The sequence below is a fragment of the Cynocephalus volans genome, chromosome 1 (genome assembly GCF_027409185.1).
Source record: "Cynocephalus volans isolate mCynVol1 chromosome 1, mCynVol1.pri, whole genome shotgun sequence".
NCBI lineage: Eukaryota > Metazoa > Chordata > Mammalia > Dermoptera > Cynocephalidae > Cynocephalus > Cynocephalus volans.
This window is the reverse complement of record NC_084460.1, coordinates 170,928,826-170,952,014: the sequence shown is the minus strand read 5'-3', so window position 1 is coordinate 170,952,014 and position 23,189 is coordinate 170,928,826. Positions and strand designations below refer to the sequence as shown.

Here is a 23,189-nt window from a genome sequence, read left to right as displayed (position 1 = left end):
TATGGACTCCAGAGTGGTCCACAAAATTCTTTCAGGAAATTAACAAAGTAAAAATTATTTTCAGAATAACACTAAGTTCTTTTATGTCCTTTTCACTGTATAGACATTTGATGTGGGTGCAAAAGCAATGGTGGATAGTGCAACTAGTGATACAGTTCAAGTCGAGGCAGTGGCACCAAAATGTATTCACTGTCATTGTATTCTTTACTGCCACATAGTTAAAAATAAAACTAAAAAAATTGAGGGCTTACAAATGACCTACATAAAACAAACAAAAATAAAAATAAAATTATCAATATTATTAAATTTTCTACACTTAAATGCATGTCTTTTAACACTTTGAGACAAAACAGGAATTCCTGTTGCATACCAAAGTATGTTTTTGGTTTTTTTTCTTTAGAGCAAACCACTTGTGCAGTTGTTTGAATTGTGAGCTGAACTATACATTTTCTTTTTTTCAAGAAACTTTTGGTTTAGAAGAATTATTGCCACACAAACTTTGGCCTAGGTAATTATCACTCATTTCTTTGTAAATGAATGAGATGAGCTAAAAATATCATTTAAAAGTTACCAGTAGATAGGGTAGATTTAAAATTATGGGAGTAGATAATGTCCCTTCAAAAGTGAGAATAGATAGAGAAGAAAAGAGGCGAAAGACTGATTTTTGAGGCTCTCCAAGATTCAATACTTACTGTCACTTCAAAGAAAATGAACACCTTTTGTTGCTAATGATATAATTCATACTTTCAGGCAAAAACTAGAATGTTAGGAAACTTGTATTTGCTACCATGAGATTGACAGTTGTTAATACAAAAAGAAATTTTGATAACATTGGTGATGGTATTAATGCATCATTCTAAATATATTTATAATAAAATATACCAACATTTGTAGGATCTGCATATTTTAATGAACGAAATAAACAACATACAGTGTTACAACGGACTGAATGCAGTAGCAGTTATTAGTATTTAGCTGTCTTCTATTAAACTAGACATTAAAGAGATTTGCAATAATGTAAAATAATTACTGTGCTCCTCTGCACAGTAATTTTTTGAAAATTATAGTTTTTTCATAAATGTATATTATGTAAAACTTTAATAGATTTATCATTGTAATGTTTAACATTTTAATAAGAATTTAAAAATTTTAATTCTCACATAGTGTTAACAGATCTATCCTACATAAACAAAAGTTTTTTGGGATCCTCAATGATATATATAGTCCCTGAGACCAAAATTACTCAGAATGGAAGATACAAAAAAGGAAGGATGAAAAGTTAGGAAACATCAAAAGTCAAATCATCCTAGGGCAACCAGTATGTGAATGGAAGCAGCTTTGGGTAAGATAAGAAATGTGGTTGAGTCAGAACCCTGGAAGCTGAATGTGAGGCTAAAGTTGAAGGGACCACACTAGAAAGCACACGCACAGGCATCCATGAGGCATTCGAGTATATAAACTCTCTTCAGAAAAGTCAGTGGCATGTCTACTTCTATGAGAACAATTTTTTTTAGATTCTACATGTAAGTGAAACCATGCAGAATTTGTCTTTTTGTGCCTGGCTTATTTCACTTAACATAACATCTTCTAGGTTAATCTATGTTGTCACAAGTAACAGGGTTTTATTTTTTATGGCTGAATAGTAGTCCATTATGTACATATACTATCTTTTCTTTATCTATTCATACAATAACGGGCATTTAGGTTGATTCCATACATTGGCTATTGTAAATAGTGCTGCAATAAACATAGGAGTGAAGCTATCTCTTTGCCATATGTATTTTGTTTTCTTTGGAAATATAACCATTAGTGGGCTGCTAAATCATATGGTATTTTTATTTTTAATTTTTTGAGGAGTGTCCATACTGTTTTTTATAATGGTTGTACTAATTTACACTTCCACAGAAACAGTTAAAGTTTCCCTTTTCTCCAGATCCTCGTCAACAGCTGTCATCTTTTGATTTTTTGATAGTAGCCATTCTGACTGGAGAGAAGTGGTATCTTATCATAGTTTTGATTTTCATTTTGCTGAAGATTAGTGATGTTGAGCATTTTTTCTTATATTTGTTGGAAGTTTGTAGTCTTCTTTTGAGAAATGTCTATGCAGGCTCCAAAAGACACCTAACACATGATCTCACTCATGTGGAGTCTAAAAAATTGTTCTCATAGAAGAAGAGAGTCAAATAACAGTTATGACAAGTTGGGGATGGAAGGAAAGGAAGTGGTGATGCTGAGAGATTGGTCAACAGATAAAAAAACTACAGATCTGATATTCAATTGCATAGTAGGATGACTAGAGTTAACAATATTGCATATTTCCAAATAGCTAGGAAACAGGTTTTTGAGTGTTCACAATACAAAGAAATGATATATGATTAGATGATGTATATATTAACTAGCTGATTTGATAATTACACAATGTATATGTGTTCTCATCATACAGAAATGTTATATGTTGAAAATGATGAACGTAATAATTAACCTGATTTGATTATTACACAATGTATACATGTATCAAAATTTCACATGTACTTCGTAAATATATACAATTAGTGTGTCAGTCATAAGTTTTAAAAAGTCAGTGGAATGTCATATTTTCCTCAGAAGTTAATAATGTAGTGAGAACTCAGCATATTTAGCAAACCATATTCTTGAGACTAATAAAAAATTATTACGTTAAAATAATTTATTTAATAATAAGTATGAACAAGGTGAAGAGAATCATCTATATAAAATTTATATCTGGGAAAATTGCCAAGAAGCTACTAAGGTGATAGGAGACACCATGCTTGTTATGAACACTTTTAATTTAGATTACAGAACAAGCATATTTTCTGAGCTACCACCCTTCTCTGAAGTTAAATATTCCCCAATATACTTGGCTGTAACACATTGTTTATAACCTGATAATATTTTTCTGCCTATAAATTTAGTTTTGTCAAAATATTAAAAATTGAAATAGAAAAAAATTGAGTCCATTCAATAATAAATTTTACAAACAATTTTATACTGCTTCTGAGAGTTTGTTTAGCTTTAAATTTCACACCTAATTTATTGGTTTTGAGGTCCCTGTATTTATCTTTTCTTCATCACAAAATTAATTTTCAAAGAACCTCTTGATGTCCAATATGTCTTCAGAACTTTTATGCTACTCTTTTTTTTTTTTTTTCTCCCTGGAAATAGGGCTTTTACAATTCTGACATAATAACAAATGCATAATATATCAGCTAAAACTTGAATTAAAGGTTGAAACTAATTTCTGAAATGTAAAAGAAAAAACATTCTGAATGGGAGATTCCAAACAGTGGAGAATAATCAGGAAAATAATATTCAGTTACTCTAGAAATAGTTTATTTAATGGGAAAATGGTAACTGATATTTAATTTTACATACACTGAATTGGAACTGTCCTCATTTTTGCTGTTCTTCCCAGTGTTTTCTTCACTTTAATTCCATTTTTTTTACTTTTTACTTCAGACCAATTGGAAGAGATTTACTCTTCAGAAATCATGATGCTGAGCTGTTTGCTAAGCATTCTGAGGGAGCTGGTTATCTCCTCAGCGAGGAGTGGTTAGCACAAGGTGAACTAGAGGTTCTTCACTCAGTTTGGTATGGGAGAGGACTCAAATAATCTTTTATCCTGAGTAAAAATTAACAAAACATTTTGGCCTCATTATAAGAGTGAAGAAGCATAAGAAAATGTACCATATGCATGTTGGTAAAGATAGGATGGGGAGTATTTCATTGAGACATGGTTTCCCAGAGAGCAAATCTTAGAAGGTTTAGTAAAAGTGGGTGCATGGGGTGTGTGGAAGACTCTGATGGAGACCCAAACCTTTTTTCTTATGATGGTAAAATGTAAGTTACTTAAGTTTCCAGTCCAAGGGACTGTTCTCTGGCCACTTGTTTTTTATATCCCAAGTGTTTGGAGCATATTTTCTGAAGGGTTGTCTCACTCTATGATGTTCCTTTCCCAAGATTTGTAAGAAATACTTACATTAGGAGAAATAATCTGAAAGGTTTGTCTTCCTTTTGTCTCCAATTCCTTGTCTTTTAAGGGAATAAATAATTTAGATATTATTTAAAAAATTACATATATCAAAGTTACATGAGTAACATTTCTAAAAAAAATTATAGGAAAAGTAAGTATAATATACCCTTGCAAAGGTTGAAAACCTTTTTTGCTCAATTCAACACTTAGGTGAGGGATTAATAAAAATTAATAAAGCTTTTTGATAAAATGATGAAATTAAAAATAAGACAATCTATTTTATATCTTTTGAATATTATACTGTTTTTTGTGTTTTTAAATTATTATTCTCCAGCTCCAGTCAAGGAGAAATAATTTAACACAGTGGGTATTTTAGTAACCAAATGCTAAAGGGGTAAACAGCAGTGGGGATGAGGAGGTAGTGATGAAGATAGAATTTAATTTAATTTTTCTTTTTATATAAAAGAGATTAGCCATTAAAAATAAAATTATTTACAAAGACAGTGTACTTAAGGATTGAAAAATGCATAATAATTTATTTTAATATGATTTGCTAAAAGTTTCAATCTGTGAAATATTTACTCTTTCTGCTTCTATGCTATTAGCTGACCAGAGGAACATATGGCATTAATAACTGTCACATATATTAATCTCTGATATCTCATGAGATTCATGCAATTTATGGTTTAATCATGGCTACTGGTAGTTGAAAAATGACTGGATTCTACAAATGGCAGCATTATTTCTACTCATAGCACACTTGACACATATGAAGGTTATACAGAGAGAACTAAAATTAAACCTCTGCTTGAACCCAATTATCCCTTTATGTTCAATATGCTTAATAGAAGAATGGTGATATTGGTTGAACGTTTACTCCCTGCAAAGTTCATGTGAAATATTGATCCTCGGTATGGCAGTGTTGAAAGCTGGGGCCTTTAGGAGGTCATTGAATCCCAAGGGCCCTATCATCATGAAGGAATTAACCCATTCATTGGATAATGGACTAATGGGTTATCATGGGTGTGGAGTGGTGGCTTTATAAGGCTAGCACAAGAAAATGATCTTGCTCCTCCTTTGGTGTGATACCCTGCATCACCATAGGAATCTGCAGAGAGTTCTTGCCAAGAAATATACTCTCATCAGATGCACCCCTTTGATCTTGGACTTCCCAGCCTCCAAAACTATAAGAAATAAACCTATGTTCTTTATACATTATCCAGTTTCAGCTATTCTGTTATCAGAGACAGAAAATGAAGTAATACATATTTTGGTATCAAGAAGTGGGATGTTGGTCATAACAAATATCTGAAAATGTGAAAGCAGCTTTGGAACTGGGTAATGTGCAGAGGGTGAAAGAATTTAGAAAAGTAGGCTAGAAAAAGCCCAGATTCTGATGAGGGAGTAGAAGATAAAACGTACAAGGAAAGTATAGAACTTCTTAGTGATTTTTTAAGTGGTTGTGATCAGAATGCTGATAGAAATACAGATAGTAAAAGACATTCTGGGGAAGTTTCAGATGAAAACAAGGAGAAGCACATTGGAAATTGGAGCAAAGGTCACCCTTAGTATGAATTTTAAAAGAACTTGGCTGGATTGTGTCCATGCCTGAGGGCTTTATGGAATGTGAAACTTAAAAGGGATGAACTAGGGTATTTGGTAGAAGAAATTTCTAAGAAGCAAGGCATTCAAGCAGCTGTGCATTTCCTTCTAACAGCTTACACTGAATTACAGTGGCAAAGACATTATCTAAAACCAGAATTTATAACTGAAAGAGAAGCAGAGTGTAAAAAAAAAAAAAAAAAATGAAGACTCTCATCCCAGCCACATAAAGAGTGAAAAAGTGTGTTTAGGGGAGAAAACCAAGAGTATAGCCCCAAAATTGTCCACTAAGGAGATTAGCACAGGGAGAAGTGATCATCATGAGAATGAAAGAAAGACTTTGAAGGCATTTCAAAGATCTTTCAGGCTGCCCCTCTTATTATAGACCCAGAGGCCTAGGAAGACAGAATGGTTTGGGGGAACAGGCCCAAGACACCTTCTATAGTCTTACTGCCCAGGCCAGTCTCAGGGCTCTGCTCTCCAAATTCCAGTGCAGAACTCTTCAGATTCACCAGCTGTAGCTTAAACGGCCTTGACAGTCCACATGGTGTTAAGTCTGCAGATTCACTGAATCCAAGAGCTGTGGAGACATGGCAGCCTCTATCCTGATTCCAGAGGATGTATGGAAAAGCCTGTGGGCCCAAGAAAGATTTGTTGCAGGGCTGAAGTCAAGCAGAGAGTGTCCACTAGAGCAATGCCAAGCAGAAATTTGGGGTTAGTGTTGCAGCAGAGTCCTCACTGGGCCATGCCTAGTGGAATGGGAGTAGGTCCGCCATACAGACCCCAGAAATGTAGAGCTATCAGCATGCAATGCCAGCCTTGGACAGCTGAAGCATAGGCTGAGATCTGAAAAGCCATAGGGAGGGAGCTTCCCAAGGACTTGGGGGCCTAATCACCACACTAGTGTGCAGATGGTGCTGGAAAAGAAGTCAAGGAATATCGTTCTGTAGCTTTTAGATTCAGGGCCTGCTCTGCTGGCAGGGCTTCCTTAGGACCTTTTATCCCTTCATTTTGTTCATTTCTCCCTTTTGGAGTGGGGATATGTACCCTAATCATATCCTACCATTGTATCTTGGAAGTAGATAACTTATGTTCATTTCACATATGGGACTTTGGGCTTTTGAGTTTGTGCTGCAACAAGTTAAGACTTTGGAGCTACAGGGATGAAATTAATGTATTTGTATGTAAGAAGGACATAAGCTTTGGACATAATGTTATAGTTCAATGTTTGTCCCCTGAAAAGTGCATGTGTAAGATTTATCACCACAGTGGCAGTGTTGAAAGACAAGACCTTTAGGAGATGATTGGACCATGAGGGTGCTATTCTCATGACTGAATTAGTGGGTTGTCATGGGTGTGTAGTGGTGAATTTATAAAGAGAGCACATGAAAATGCTCTTGTTCCTCATCACCAGATGATACCCTTTATCAACACAGGATTCTGTAGACAGTTCTCTCCAAGAGGAAGGCCCTAATCAGATGTGCTCCCTGGACCTTGGACTTTGCAGTCTCTGGAACTGCAAGAAATGAACCTCTTTACTTTCTGCATTACTCAGTTTCAGGTATTCTGTTATTAGTGGCAGAAAACAGACTTATACAAAAGGGACAGATAAGCCTCCCTGTAAATTCTTTACCATATATGCAGAAGCCTCTCATGATAATGTTGTTGCTACAGAAATATTTAGCATGCTATCAGGAGTAAAATGTGTATTCCTTGTTAGAATTGTCAGAGAAAGCAATAGATGTATCCAATTATGTATTTTATGTGTCTTCCTTATTTTAGGTTATTGCTATCTCACGTAAACTTATCTTTATCAAAGTAACTCCAAGAATTTGCTGTAGTCCCTAGATTGGAGACAATGATTAAATGGATAAATGGATGGAGAGATGAAAGCAATGAGAATGGCATGATATAGGATGAAATATTACATAGTTATTAAATATCATGCTTCTGAGAATCATAATGTGTCATGAAAAAAATTTGATTAAATAATCTGTAAAAATACAAGCAAAAAATGCACCAGCAATAATAAGAATAGAAACAACAAAATTATTAGCTAACATTTATGAAGTGCTGTTTCAGTTCCAGGCACTGTTATATTAAAATACACTGACTCTTATCATTCTCTCAATATTATGCTGAGACAAAACTCTATTAGCTTGCCCATTTCACCCAAATAGTAAAAGGCAGATCTTCCATTTAAATCTAAGTTGTTTGGTTACAAAATATGTCTTGCAAACTTTTATAAGAAATTTTGGATTTTATTCTGAACAAGATGGAGAGCCATTGGCAGAGTGAGCAGAAGAGTGATGCTGACTGACATGCTTTAGAAAGGATCACTCTTATGAAAACATATTAACAGAAGTGTAGCTGGGTGGTGAGGCGAGAACAAATAAAGAGCCACTTTGATGGCTCAGAAGTAAGAGGTTACTGTGGTTTGGATTAGAAGCAGTGAGAAAAGCTGACTCCCAAAACATTTTGAATGCAAACCTAACAGGATATGATGATGGAATAGATAGTATGTGAGAAAGAAATTTAGGAATTAAGGATAATTATTTGTATTTGGCCAGGGATACTGGAAGAGTAGAGTTATTTTTTCCTGAGTGTATCTAGAAGTTGCCAGCCTGATTTAAAGTGGAATGACATCTTAACTGCACTTTTTTGATGCTTACTTGAAGACAACATTTTTAAAACAGTTATAATTGTATCATGCTATTTCCCAAAAAGGTAGAACACAGCTCTTGAAACCGAGGGGTACGAGTGGAAGTGTTTGATTCAACATCACTCTCAATGATCCACTTGGAGTATTTGTGCATTCCATTCCAGTAATTGTAGGCTCAAGATCTAAAGGTCTTTGTGGTCATTGGGCAACACTTCCACCAGGGGACATAATAAGGTTTCCATTAAACTTAAAGCTATGACAGCCACTTGGGTACATCAGAGCCCTCATGCCAGAAGATAAGAATGAGTGCTAGCCAAGAGGAGGGGAATCTGTAATGCGTAGTGGAAGGAGATGGTGAGTATCATTTACAAATTCAAGATCACATGTAGAAGCAGGGAACTTACTTTCATCTGTTAAATCTCCTCTTGAGATTTAGAAAGTATGATTATCAAAAATCTTGAAGAAATAGTAGATGTAGGAAGTAAACTTAATGAAAAAAAATAATAAACAATGAGAGAAGAAAGTTGATCTGAATGTGCAGAATATACATTACAGTAGACATTGTTGGTGTCCAGGCCAGATCACCTTATCAGGTCTATGCATACGCTCTCTAGCTACAGCTAATGACTCACAGCTGCCATCTTCTCTAGAGAGTGCCCAGAAAACACACACCTGACATTGGGAGTAGGAGGGAGCCAGAGGTTGATGATGAATAGACAGAAGATACTGAAGACCATCTCTCTTACCATAAGGTGGAAAGAACTCTAAAGTGCGATTTGTACTTCAGAGCTACCCGTGGGATCAGATGGAATCTAATCTTTTGCTAAAACAACATCCATGCCTAGCATTGCTTCCCCTTGATCTTACACCCTTGAGCTGAAAGTACTCCTTCAGCATATCACTTTTTGGGGGCTTTATTTCTAATGAACCCAACATAATACAGGGCAATTAATGTTAATGATGTAGGAAAATCCATTTGAGAGAGGCTGACCAAGCATGAGTCAAGAGTAGTGACATCTCTGTCCTTATGTAGCATAGTAGAATCTATTATGGACTAAATGCTGTGTCCACTAAAATTCATAAGTTGAAATCCTACCAACTAATGTGATGGTATTAAGAGCTGGGATTTGGGGAAGGTAATTAAAATTAGACGAGGTCTGAGGTAGATCCCTCATGAATGGGACTGATGTCCCTGTAAGAGGCCTGACAGAGCTTTCTGTCTTTCACTACCATGTGAGTAAGTAGAACCTCGCCAGACACCAAAACTGTCAGTGATTTGATCCTGGGCTTCCCAGGCTCCAGAACCAAGAGAAATAAATGTCTGCTGTTTACAAGCCACTCAGTTTATGACATTTTGTTATAGCAGTCCAGACTGACCAAGACAGAGGCCAACATTCATTCGCTAAGAAAGCATTTAAATAAATATTTAAGGAACATACAAAGTTCTATGTGAGAGTAGTGGAAGAGCAAACTGTTCTTGGCTGGGAGGGACAAGGAGGAGATGGGGCTTCAATTGCACATGGGCATATGGGAAACATTGCTTGATAGCAGAGGAGGCACAGAATTCTGGATGGAAGAAATGTCATGAATAATACTGGAAGACCTTTATTGCCAGGATGGGAGATTTGAAATTATCATAGGCAATAAGAAATCCCAGAGGGTTTTTGAACTGAAATATTCTACATATATATGATGTATTTAGAAAGACCAATTTGACCTTGTAGAGTAGAATGAATTGACTAAATAGGTACTGGATAAAGACATTTATTTCAATAGTCTTGTTAAGATATAATAATTGCTTGACCTTGATAATGCTTGTAGTTGTAGGAATAGGAACAAAGAAAAAAACTGGTATTTTTTTTTTTTTCTTTTTCAATGTTATCTAATTGCCTCAAGAAGCAAAAGAAGGGAAATAGTAGTCAAGGTAAAGAGACCAAGATATTCATCTGTAAAAAAATGGTAATAATGCAACCAGAAACAAGAACAGCCACTTGGAAGAACAGTTTTGGTTGAGGTGTTTATGAGCAAAACTTGGACACATCAAATTTGAGTTATTTTTAAGACGCATGTTAGACAGTAAATCAGACCATGAATTTTCAAAGTATCTGAAGCTATGATTTGAGAAGCAGCTCACTCCATGGATGTGAAGAAGGCTTTGATGGAGGGTGAATAAAATAAATATAACAGGATCATAGACAAAACTTTTAGGGAAGATTTTTAGGGGCGGGTTAGAAAAAGATGCTACAAGTAAGAAGATAAATTTGAGCTAATGTAGTGAAGAGACACTATATATTTTTAAAATTTTCAAATTTGAGTATTTAAGGTTGAGCTTGAGGCAGGGAGGCAATGTATAACCCTGTAGTAGGCTTTAGGACCAACATGGTAGTGGAAAGAGCATGGTTTTAGAATTAGATAATCTGAGTTTGTGGTATATGGCTCTTATTGAATACCTTTAGTATTAAGCTTTCTCATCTGTGAAACACAAAAAATAATATCTACTTAACAATAATCTATGTTTTAGAATTGAATAAAATAACATATATACAGTGCCAACCACAAAGTCAGGACCTTAGTCAGGGCTCAATAAATACGTCCCTATAGCCCCAGCTTCCTTCCTGTTTCTTTTCTCTCTTGGACTATTCGACCCCCAAGTCAAGAAACCTTGCTTTTAATTAATTTATCCCTAGAGCAATTAGTTTATAGTCATGCTCTCACCACCTATAGTCACACTATTTGTGATGAGAGTGTGTGTGTGAGTATGTATGAGTATCTATGTGTGTATTTGTGTGTATCTTTGTATTTGCGTATAATAAATGATTCTTATAGTTTTAAAGAAAAGAGACCAAAAGATCTCCCTTTGCCATAATACTATGAATAAATAATACAATCTCGAGAAAAAAGCCAGTGACAGGTCATTGAGATACTTATGCAAATTCTGGTACATAGTTTCTTAGTGCTTTGTGAATGTTAAAATTCTGTCACACATTTTCCTTGCCTATTTTCTTGTTTGTTACATCTGAGGATTCTCTGCTCTCTCACTTTTGATTACTTGTGTCATGGATTTTAATACCCGAGACAATTTAATTCTTAGGCAACCAAACAGAATGAAAATTACCCATAAATTTAAGAGATGCTTAATCACAATGGGATTAAGAATGACAAAAAAAGGAATTAACAAATCAACAACTGCTGTCTTGAAATAAATAAAAATGAGTGGAGAACCAAATAGTTAGCTATCTGTTTTTTGCAGCTCTGCAGAGAAAGATGAAAAAATCCCTACAACGTAAAGTCATATTTACTGAAGAAATAGGAGAAACTAATGTATTTTTTTTCATTTACATGTATGTTAATTTAACAGTTTGGTTTTGGCATTTCTTATTATTTATCAATATTTTCTTAATTGCTATCCAGTTCTATGTCCATTTTGAATGATAACTCATACGCAATAACATATGTATAATATGAGCATGGGGGACCACTCAGGTCCTCCCTCAAGGAAGAACTTACTGCCCAGCTGCAGAAAGAGTGGTCAAAAGACCCCTTCTTGCTTCTAGTTACCTCCTTTAAGGTATTCTTCAGCTTTTGCCACTTTGCCTGAAGTGACAAGCTTCTCAGAGCATGTTGTATCCAGTGGCTGAGGGAGATAGAGTATAAAGGACAGACATTTCAGGCCAATGTGGGACATTCTAATGAGCAATATTTGTTCTAGAGCTACACAACCAATAGGGTAAGACTCTGTAATCCTGAAACATAGATCAATTTCTTCTTCTAGCCAGTTTTATCTCCTTTGCCTTCCTTTAACAGATGTTGATCCCTAACAAATATCTTGTCTCAACATCTATTAATGCCAACAGAACCCTACCTGCTACAGTGCCTCATGCTTAATAGTGTAGGGGAGGCAATATTTTACCTCTTCCCTTTTAAGTTTCTGTTGTTGTTGTTGTTCTTTCCTCCTGGGGGGCTGAGAATTAAATTGACATAAGACAGACTAACAGGAGGAAAGTATACAAATTTATCTACGTAAATTTTACCTGACATTGGAGCCCTCCTAAGGAATTGAAGAACCAAAGACACAGTTAGAGTTGAGCACTTAACTTATATACTGAATTGGGCAAAGAATAGTAAATTCTGGCAATGCAACTAGACTAATTATATGGGGAGGTTTTAAAAAAATAAGACCGTTTTAAACGAGGCCTGTATAGAATTCTCTTGGTCTCAATTTCCAGTCCTTGATAAGAGTGTTGCTTTCCTTCTACCATAGGGAGGGCATTTTTGACATGAGAATTTCATCTGCTTTTAAGAAACAGAATGAAGGTCAGAGTAATCTTTTTGCACCTACTGTTTTTCAAGTGCTTTTAATACAAAACAGTTAATATGCCTGAATGGTATATTTTTAATTCTTTTAATAGGCTGGTCCATTAGCTCACTTGGGAGATCATGGTGCTGGTTACACCAAGGTCATGGGTTCAGATCCCCATACTGTCCAGCCACCAAACAAATAAATAAAATAGGTACCTTATAACTGTTAGTCAAATAGAAAAATAAATTACCATTATTGACAATAGGTGCTTATTGAGAGTATAGACTGTTCTAGGTAGGGTGTATGTAAAGAATTAATGAGCAGCATTTTCATCCAACCAGAACATGGAGTAACTGGTAGATAGCATAGGACAATATACATGTTTATATATTTCTGTGATATTAAATTTACTTTCGTCTCAAAATATTTTATTCCTTTTTATGGTTAATGAATATCTTCTCTTGGGTTGAAAATAAAAGGTCATTGAAAAATTATTCATGGTTTTAAATACAAATAACTCTTGGAGAAATAACTTTTAGAATTTTATTATGAGCTTGTTATTGTCATATTCCAAAAAAACCTTGAACATACCTGTAATGGAACAAAGTTGGGTTGGTTGACTCCTTTCATTGAGGGAGAACCCATATCATAGGGAACTCTGGGGCCACCTAGTTGTGGATGTTAGCAGGGGCTTGTTAAGTATTTGAGTGTGCAATACGATATTTTGAAAATAATTTAAAGAAGTATTGTTTTGTTCTGTATTTGGTGCTGTTGGAAAGTGAAAGGAATTCTGCAGTTTTGTGTCTTAATAGGTTTTCGCTTTCCCAGGAGGAGAGAGGAATGGAAGGCGAGAGGTTAGAGCTAAAGATGTAATTGGTAAGTAAGGAGCAGTTCAGTTCTTCATGTAAGTCAGAAGAGAGATATATTTGGTCACTTTTGTGGCTTGGACAATTTTCTGGTTGTGTGTGTGTGTGTGTGTTCAAGTATAATTACAGTGTGGTCTTTTTGTCTCAACCATCACCAACACATAATGAATTGATCTGATATTGGCACTCTGTGATACTGTTTTTGTTCAAAAAGAGAACACCACAACCTTGGTATTAGCAGTGCTCTGATCTGACAACAATAGGGACTGCTTTATTTTCTTTCTCAAGATACACATAACTGAGATCACATCTTTGCCTGATAATAAATTTGTTAGTGGAAATGACTAGGGGACAACGAGTTACTGGACACACAAAGGTGATAAAAGACAGGAAAGATGACTATTTTGCTTACAGCTAACCCATGGCACAGGCGCCACCTGAACTGAAATACTTGGGATATTGATATAGGTGAAGTAAATGGATGCTCACCCGTGCATTTGGAGGGTAGGAGGAAGACCCACTAAACAACTTCCTATATAAGAAATCCCTGTGTGGCTGAATTTACTATTCACCACTTTGGAAACTGGATATAACTACCAATGTGAAAATATTACTTCAGTGGAATCGTTCTGGAAAAAAAAATTAGGCTGAAATCATGCATCCTGTTTTATGCATAACTTTACTAGTAATGAGTTGTATGACTAGGAACAAGTGGCATATCCCATTTTCTGGAAGGAAACAAATGAATTTTGGAAATTCTAAATTCCCTTAGGAATCTCAAACTCTATGATCCTGTATGAAATAATGAGCACTTTAATTAGGAATTCTACCTCTTAGATACAATCAGGACCATGAAGAAATAGAACTCTGGAAATTCTGATTTTGCTCTTAGCAGATGCTGAATCAGTTAAAGTGTAGTGCAGTGTTGAAAGAAAGCCTGATAGAGTCAGGAGGCAAAAATTTCAGAACTTGGGAAAGACAGGAGATGATAGCATTAGACTTGCTGGCAGATAATGTCTAGCCAGGAGGCTTTCCAGAAGAGATACTGGCCAGCAACAGAAACAAGAATCCAAAATAGGTTAAGCCAAAATTAAATGAACACAGTTGCTCATCTACTTGAGCCAGGATGAATAACGCTTACCATCAAGGTAGATTCAAAACAATGACTACAAATTTGTCATTTCAGGGCTTGATAAAGTCATGGAATAAAATAAAGAATGAGTAATTTAGAGCAGGATAAAAGGAGAAATCCAAGAGGGGACAATATAAGTAGGAACATCCTGGGTATCTATTATTCCTACTAGCATGGTATGCAGCCTTCATCAGTAAATTTAAGGACTCATGCATGTTTTCTGACAAACTTGACCTTATTAGGTATGTGAAGGGAGAAGTAAAGGGAGAAGAGAGTTGTAGCAATACATAAAAAGTTTACTAGAAGTGAATAAATGTTGCCCTCAATCTAAGGTTATTTCTGCTTTAAAAAATAAATTTTATAATAATTAGGGAAATATGTTACCTCAATATATGTCGACACAAGATTTATAAATACTAGAATCTTGCATTTTCAAAAAAGTGACTACAACATTGTTAACTTAATATACCTAATGAAACTTACACTGATATATATATTTTTTAAAGTGAGGCAGATTCCAGAGAAATTGAAGCGGAAAAAGAAACACTGAGAGGTAATTATCACCACTAAGAATAGAAGCACTAAAATATGGCTTTTTTTTCAGTTCACAAATAGGTTATTGAGAAACATTCCCTGTAGCCATAATCAAAATAATCACAGAGCAGAAAATATGCGTGTAAACTCTCAATTTAAATTATAGGGGAAATTTAATATAAATTTAATTTGTACATTGGCTGTGGAAACTACAAATCTTCCCCACCCCCCAAAAAATCACTCAAAAAACACCCCACAGTCTTTGAAGTATTTACCCTCATGGCTCAGAGTTGTCACAAGAATAATAAGTCATCCTTTCTTGTTGAACATGCCAACCCTAGGACTCTTCTGAACTCTTGCTTCCAGGTTTTGGTATCAACTCAGCTGGCTCTCTGGTCTTCCAGGTGCTCAGATGAATACTTTGGTTTAAACTCTCTGAGTCTCACGCTGTGCTCTTACAATTACTGGGAAATCAGCTCTGGCTTGGGTAACATGTAGCATATTTTCTGCAATATCACCACTGTTTTTCCCTCTCTCCTGTTTACTCTCAGAAGCCAGGAACCAAGCCATCATTCTGTTCACAAAACCAGGTCCATACTTACTACCTATTGAAGCCACATCTTAGTTTCACCATACATTCCAAAATATATATTCTTATCCTTGAACGCTTAGGGGAAAAATAAACTCTGTGGTCAACCAACTCTTTTGTCTACAACCTAAAAGTTGAAGAGACCCATTCTCCTTCAGGAGCTTTGCCTTGTGTTGGCTGTATACTTGACATTCAAACACTTTTATTGAGTAGATAAATGAATAATCTCAGATTTAAAATTCATCATAGAAATGAAAAAAATGTATACTCATATTGATTTTCCACTTTAAATGATATTATAGTGAGCCTTGTTGAAGTGAAAAGGAATAAAACAAGCAAAGCCATATTTTCCCACTCAGCACCCTTTCTTACAGGCTTTTAGTCACTGTGTTCTTCCTCACATTTGACCTTATTGAGATTTGCGTCAGGATTTTGGCTATTGGCTTTGTCATCATTATTTTGTATGGTAAAGCTTTATGAAACGTCTATGGAATTTCACAGCACAGGGAAACAGTAATGTAAAGAAAGCTCCTAAACACATTTAAAGGCTTTAATAAAGCTGGCAGATATTCTCATTTTTTGTTTGCATAAATACACACAGAAGCTCTATTGCCATATTTTTTACCTAAAAAATCCAGAATATTGCATTTTAAATGATTCAATCAAGATAAAGATGCAATTTTAAACACCAATTAATAACTCAGATCATTTTAAGAGTTTGGCACCACTGGATAAATTAGGTGAAAAATGTAGTTATTAAAGAAACCTAAAGAAAGAATTTTAAAACATATTCAAGTACAATTTTATAAAAGTGAGATAGAATCCTATTCAAGAGCTCAACCTCTTAATAAGAAATGTTCATTAAGGCTATTTTTATCTAAGGCCATTTTACATTATTATTATTTTATAAATTGATAATTATTATTATTTGTAAACTCATAAGCTAGTTTAGTTGAACTTTAGGAACTGCTAAAAAGGATTTTCCGTGGTTATACTTTATTCGTAAATTCCAGTTAGACAGATATATGTTCCAAACACATGAGGATACTTCAAAAAATTCATTTGTATTGTCTTTCAGTTCTATTTTTCCATGAACTTTTTGAAGGACTCTTTTATGTAGTTTAACATTTATAATTGCTACTTTCTGATTATATAAATGATACACATTCATTGTAGAAAATAAGAAAACGTCAAAGTTCTAAAGAAAGTGATTGCTACCTCATGGTGGGGCCATCTTTGGGTTGGCCAGCTGTACAGTTTGAATTGTTAACTGCCATATGAAATTTCCTTGTATCCTCTGAATGCGTGTGTCCCTTCAAAATTCATATACTGAAACCTATCACTAATGTGATACTTGGACATAGGGTCTTTGATTGGTGATTAAGTCATGAGTGTGGAGCCCTCATGAATGGGATTCATTCCCTTATAAAAGAGGTCTTGGAGTTGCCTCACCCTTTCTATCATGTGAAAACATGGGGAGAAGGCTCCCTCTATGTACCAGAAATTTTATATGTTTTATGTGTTTAAAATTGGGGAGAAAGGAATAGTTACAGAAGGGAAAAGAATAAATGTGGCCTGAATAAAATTTTCCAATGTTTTGCATTGGGCCACTGGAACTATCATGTGCAGAGACTGTTTTTATAGCTTATCTCCTATCAGGGTGTCTGTGAGAATGCCCTCCTTAGTCTGTGTCCAAGGAAGTACGCTAGATGGAATGAATATGGAGGAAAATATAAAAAAAACCAACAACCAGAGTTTCTTTTAAGAGAAGAGTTTTTGAGAAATTATCACTAAATTGCTTAAAATATTTATCTGGAATTACTTGTTTGTGACACATTATTCCTGTGCAAATGTCTGGATTCTTTTTGTTTCTTTATTTCTGAAAGTTTTACATAGAAGTTACTCTTGCCAACACTACCCTGGCTCATATGTGTGGCTGAAACAACTGTTTTCTCAAATCCCCATCTAACGTTTGGTCCACTGCCAGCATTCCTAAGTTTAGATCAGAATGCTGCTTTAAAATTTGGCAAGTACATCACACTACTGCCATTATCCTATAGTCACAAAGTTTTCCCTTTTACATTTTGAAGCTCTGTTAATTTTCAAATGTCAATGCTTTAGTTTTAGAAATTGTTTTATATTCAAAACCTTATGAAACTAAAAGGTTAAGAAAAATCTCTCTTTAAAAAATTAATTACACAGTCTAAAGTAGGTGACTGTGGTCATGCAATAGTACCAATAGTTATCTATCAAGTTTTTCTCTTGTATAATAAGACTTATTATTTCCTCTTTCACAAAAATAGTTGCTTTAGTGTTCGGATTCGATGGAGAGAAAAAGCATAATGGTATAAACATATGTTTTATATATATAAGTATTTGTGACTTCTTCTTATAACCCTGGTAACCGAATGTCCTTTCACTGGAGATGCCAGAGAGTGCAGAATATTCTTGCATATGCCTGGTGCATGTGACAGGATTTGACCAATGAACATGATCCAAGAAGAGACCAACTGAGCATGTGCAAGACTAATATTACCTAACTGGGAATCACCTCCTTAATTGATTATTCATTAGGCAGCAAAACCATGAAAGCTGAATCCCAGCAGAAGGTGGGGTTGTTGCTCACTCTCCTGGAGGCAACCCACACTTCCCTGGCTGAGGTGTGTATATTTTTCTTTGTATCAAACTTACTTTCAACAAGTGGCTGCTCACTCTCTTGGGCCAGCCTGCATTCTGTACTGAACTTTAAGTGTGCATTTCTTACTTTTTTCTTAGACTTGATATGGACCCTGCTCAGTCTCTCTGTCTCTGGAACCTGTATTTCTTACCTGTTATATTAAACTTGTTCCCACTTTCTGCTCTTACTCTGCCCTTGAATTCTTTCTTGTGGCAGAGTCAAGAACCTGGTAAGAGGATGGGGGTAGGTTGCGGCCAACTGTTGGGGCCCCTGGAGTCTACCTCTGACTTCAGTTTCCTCTCACTCTGTGGCAAGTATTCTCTCCAAAACTCAGCTCTGAGATATACAAAATATGCCTCAAAATCAAAATGTAAACTCCTGACAAAATTTTGGCAAAAAAAGTCAATAAATAAAAAGTGCTTATTGCAAGAGTGTCATCCCTGCAGCATGCCAGTGTATCATGTTGAAATGTACTTTGAATTCTGGACTGACATTGTACTGCCACAATAACCACATTCATTTACTCACACTGTGCATGTTTGATTCTGTCTTTACCAGACATGGAGCAAAATTAGTACTTACATTGTTCATACCCAGCATGCATGGCCCTCTTCACACTGCTTAGTCATGTCAATTGTATTAGGCAGTTTTTGTAAATTAAATCAAAAGTAATTTTCCCCCCAGTAGTTTGACAATAGATTGTATTCATTTTTACAAATTTTAAAAATTCTTTATTTTGCATCTGCTTTACATGTCAATTGCTCTTTAGTAAAATTAAAATTTGGGTTTAGAATTAATTATCTTGTTGATGCTCTTCCCAACTTTCCAAAAGATATTAATTCTGTAAATTACTGCTTCCAATGGAAATTATTTGTGAAATGCTGTGGTTAATTTTTCTTCTTTAGAATGTAGATCGATGCTTTGTACTCATTGTTCTTGGCCAAAATGCCATTTTAGCAATAATAATAATAATAATAATAATAATAATATTAATAATAATAAAGTTTGAAAGTTTGAAATTGTGTATTTATTTTTAAATAATAGAAACTTCAACTTACATTTTTATAGTATTTGATAATTTATTAAGTGTTTTCTCACTTTTTTTGATAATCATAATGAGCTTATTGAGAAAAAGAGGTCTGCTCTATTTATAGATGAAGAAACTTGATCAGAGATGATAAGTGACTTAATCAAGATGAGAAAATTAGTGAAGATCGTAGGTAAGGCTTGCACTGGGTCTCGAACCTAAGTCCTAAATAGTGCTTACTTCGGTCAGTTCTTAAATAATTACACTTGCTAATCTTCTATGGTCCTTATTAAGGGCATTGCATGCAGCTGTTTTTAGGTTCAGTATATTCAATAAATTAAGCAAAGTATTAGTCTCATTTCACTTAACGTTTTGTTGCTTCTGTCTCAATGGTTTTCTCCTTACCTCCTCCTCCCAAATCTGAGGGTTCACAGAGATGTTTGTAGGTGGAGCAAATTACAGAGATATATTGATTTACTCTAATATCCTGGCTGTGAATGTCACAGAAGTCCCCCAGCATATCTGTTCTATATTCTTCTGCTGCCTTCTGATTTGAAAATTGGCACCAACATTCATCTTATTGCTTTAAACCTGAAATTTATAGTCAAGTTATCCTTTATCACTGTCTGTATGCTACCTCTACATCCTGTCAACCATGTGAGGTTTTTGTATTTACCTTCAAATATATCCGTTTTGTGTTCACTTCTCTCCATCTCTGTAGCCACCAATCTAGTCATGCAACTATCAGCTTTTCATTATTCTATCCTAATTGGTTTTCTACCCTTGTTCCTCTACAAACCATTCTCTACACAGCAGACAGAGTGATAGTTTAACTACATAAACCAAATCACATCGCTTACTGTGCTTGAAATTTAACGTATTTTCATGGCACTTAAAACCCAAATTTTTGACTGGATTAATGTAGGTAATTCCAGCTAAGGTAACAGATACATCTCAAAATTGCAGAGATGTAATACAATAAATGTTTATTGTTTGTTCACATAATTTCTAAAACCAATCTTCGTGGTAGTCTTGTAGCTCTTCTCCAATGGTAATTTAGTATTCCAGGTGCTTTCAAGACATTATTTTGCCAATTTATACAGGTAGCTTTCCAGGTTGCCATTGCTTGCTTATATCTAATCTGTAGAAAGAGCACAGAGAATCACGTGTGGGAATTTTTGCTGGCTAGGCATGAAGTGGCAGAGATCTGTTTATTAAATATTCTAAGCTCACCCCTACCTTCCTTCTTTCTTTGGCTTTGCTTTCATTCAGAACATTGCTGGATTATTTCTACAATTCACATTTTATCTCAATTGTTAACTTTTCAGAAAAGGAACATGCCTAATAATGAAATAAAATTACTCCCAATCATTATATCACAGCCTTTATTTATTTCCAGACCTTATCACAATCTGACACCACTGTATAAATTAATTTTTTTCACTCATTTATAGTTTACCCCTGGCTTCCCTCTAAGCTTCCTTGAGAATGGAGATCTTAACTTTCATGCTCTTTGTTGTACATTAGTACATAGAAAAGGAACTGGCTTTTCATGGGCACTTAAAAACATTTGAATGAATGAATCAATCAAGGTATATGTGAAACCAATCATCACAACTACTGAAAAAACTATATAATTAAAAGAGCTAATTCTTCTATGTGGATGAAATTAGAAAAAGGAAGCTTTAAGTAGAATCCCAAGAATCCCAAAATTTGCATAGTGAGTCATAAGTTGACTGAACATAGAAACTGGAGTTTTACATACCGTATTTAGGCTTTATTTAAGAACTGTGCAGCAGTTCTAATTAGCAGTCAAGTATTTCCATATATAATATGCTGTAATTTCCCAGGAGACATGTCTACACAGGTTCTTAAAAGATTTAACTATCCTCCCTCATTAACTCCTCCACCCCCCTGATTTTTGCTAAACTGGGAATTAGTTCCAATGCAAAAGAAACAGAAGTACCTAAAAAAAACCACCACCACCACTATTTGTAATCACCAAGAGTTTTTTTTATCTTGTTTTTTTATTTTACTTCTTACTTTATAGACTGATATTCAATGTTTTCCAGAGAAACAGAAGTAGATATAAATATATAAATACACAAACACACACACACACAACACAAACACACTCCAAAAAGTTCATGAAAAAAATAGACTTATAAAACAATATGAATCTTTCAATGAACTTTCTGAAGACCCCTCATGTATGTATGTGTGTATGTTTGAGTAAATATACATACATACGTACCTACACATATATATTATAAGAAACAAATATATATATCGGTGTATATATACACATAAATACACATAAAATGTGTGTGTGTGTGTGTGTGTGTGTGTGTGTGTATATACATATATATGTGTGAATGTGTGTGTGCATATACGTATAAAAATAAGAAATTGTCTTGCATGATTATGGAGTCTGGCAAGTCTCAAGATATGCAGGGTGAGTCAGCAATCAGAGGTCCTGTAGAGCTGAAGGTTTAGTTTCAATCCATGTGCAAAGACCTGAGAACCAGGAATTCTCTAACTCAGCCTTTTTGTTTCATTCTGATTTTCAACTTATTAGATGAGGCCCACCCACATTAGGGAGGGCAATTTCTTTATTTAGTTTCCCCATTTAAATGTTAATCTTGTCCAAAACACTCTCAGAGACACACCCAGAATAATGTTTGACCAAATATATGGGCACTCCATGGCCCAGTCAAGTTGGCACATAAAGTTAGTCATCACTCAACCTTAGATAGGTTTTAGTTAGAACACCAATAAAACAGGAAACTTAGTTGGTTGATGATTTGTGATAAGGTGTGATAATTTGAGAGCCTCATTGTTTAGTAATTAATACAGTAAAATAATATCTAGTTATGAAAGAATATTCAAGAGAGTAGCCTATTAGTTCAGTTGGTGAGAGTGTGGTGCTGACAACATCAAGGTCCAGGGTTTGATCCCTGTATGAGCCTGCTGCCAGAAAGAAAAAAAATAAGAGACTATTCCATAGAGTTGCCCTTTTTTATAGAATTTCAATCATTAATGAAATTAAAAATAAAAATGTATATTATCCTCACTTAGCAAAAGCATTGACATTAATCCAACTTCTATTTGTTAAACTAAACTAAATCTGGTTTAATATTTGAATATAAAAAAAAGAAAAAGGGAAATTTCTTATAACAAAACATGACAATAGTAACTAGTTTTTAGATACACTTTATAAACAAACCAAATCATATTAGAGCAAACATCTTTAATTGTCATTTCCATGTCTAGCTAATAATTCCATTATTGATTTTGGTTTATATCTTGTCTAGGAAAATGATATAAAAAGGCTCAATAATTTTCCCAGTCTCTTAGACCTTACGTAATTGGGTCATAAATCCTCCTAACAAGGTTTGCCCTTTGTACATCTTGAACCAGCTATTTTCTGATTTGGCCTCTTTTTCAGTTCATGTATTTTAGCAACAATTTCTAAGTGTAGTGATCCCTAGAGAATGGATTCTATGTAAGGCAAACTTAACTCACTATAACCTCTCAAATTCTCAAGCCATATTTTATTTCTAAATTTTACAATATGTTGGATTTGGGTGATGAAAATTTGCATTAGGTAGGGAATAAAAACACTGATGATGTGGCAAGAATAACACTGTAAAAATAAAGTAAAACTTACATGCCAAGAATCTGCTATAAGTTTCAGCTAAGTAGACAGGGTGAGAAATTCAGAAACTACATTTCATGTACAACTGAGAAAAACTATAGACTGTAGAGAATTTCCATAGAGGCCATTTATGCAAGAAAAAAATAGGGTC

General features: G+C 34.7%; 1 non-coding gene across 1 annotated transcript; it reads right to left on the bottom strand.

Moving 5' to 3' along the window:
- Positions 1–22,060: 22,060 nt before the first annotated feature.
- On the bottom strand, positions 22,061–22,127 carry LOC134365876 (small nucleolar RNA SNORD66). Its single transcript, XR_010022194.1, has one exon. It is a non-coding gene; the product is annotated as a small nucleolar RNA SNORD66 (small nucleolar RNA).
- Positions 22,128–23,189: the final 1,062 nt, after the last annotated feature.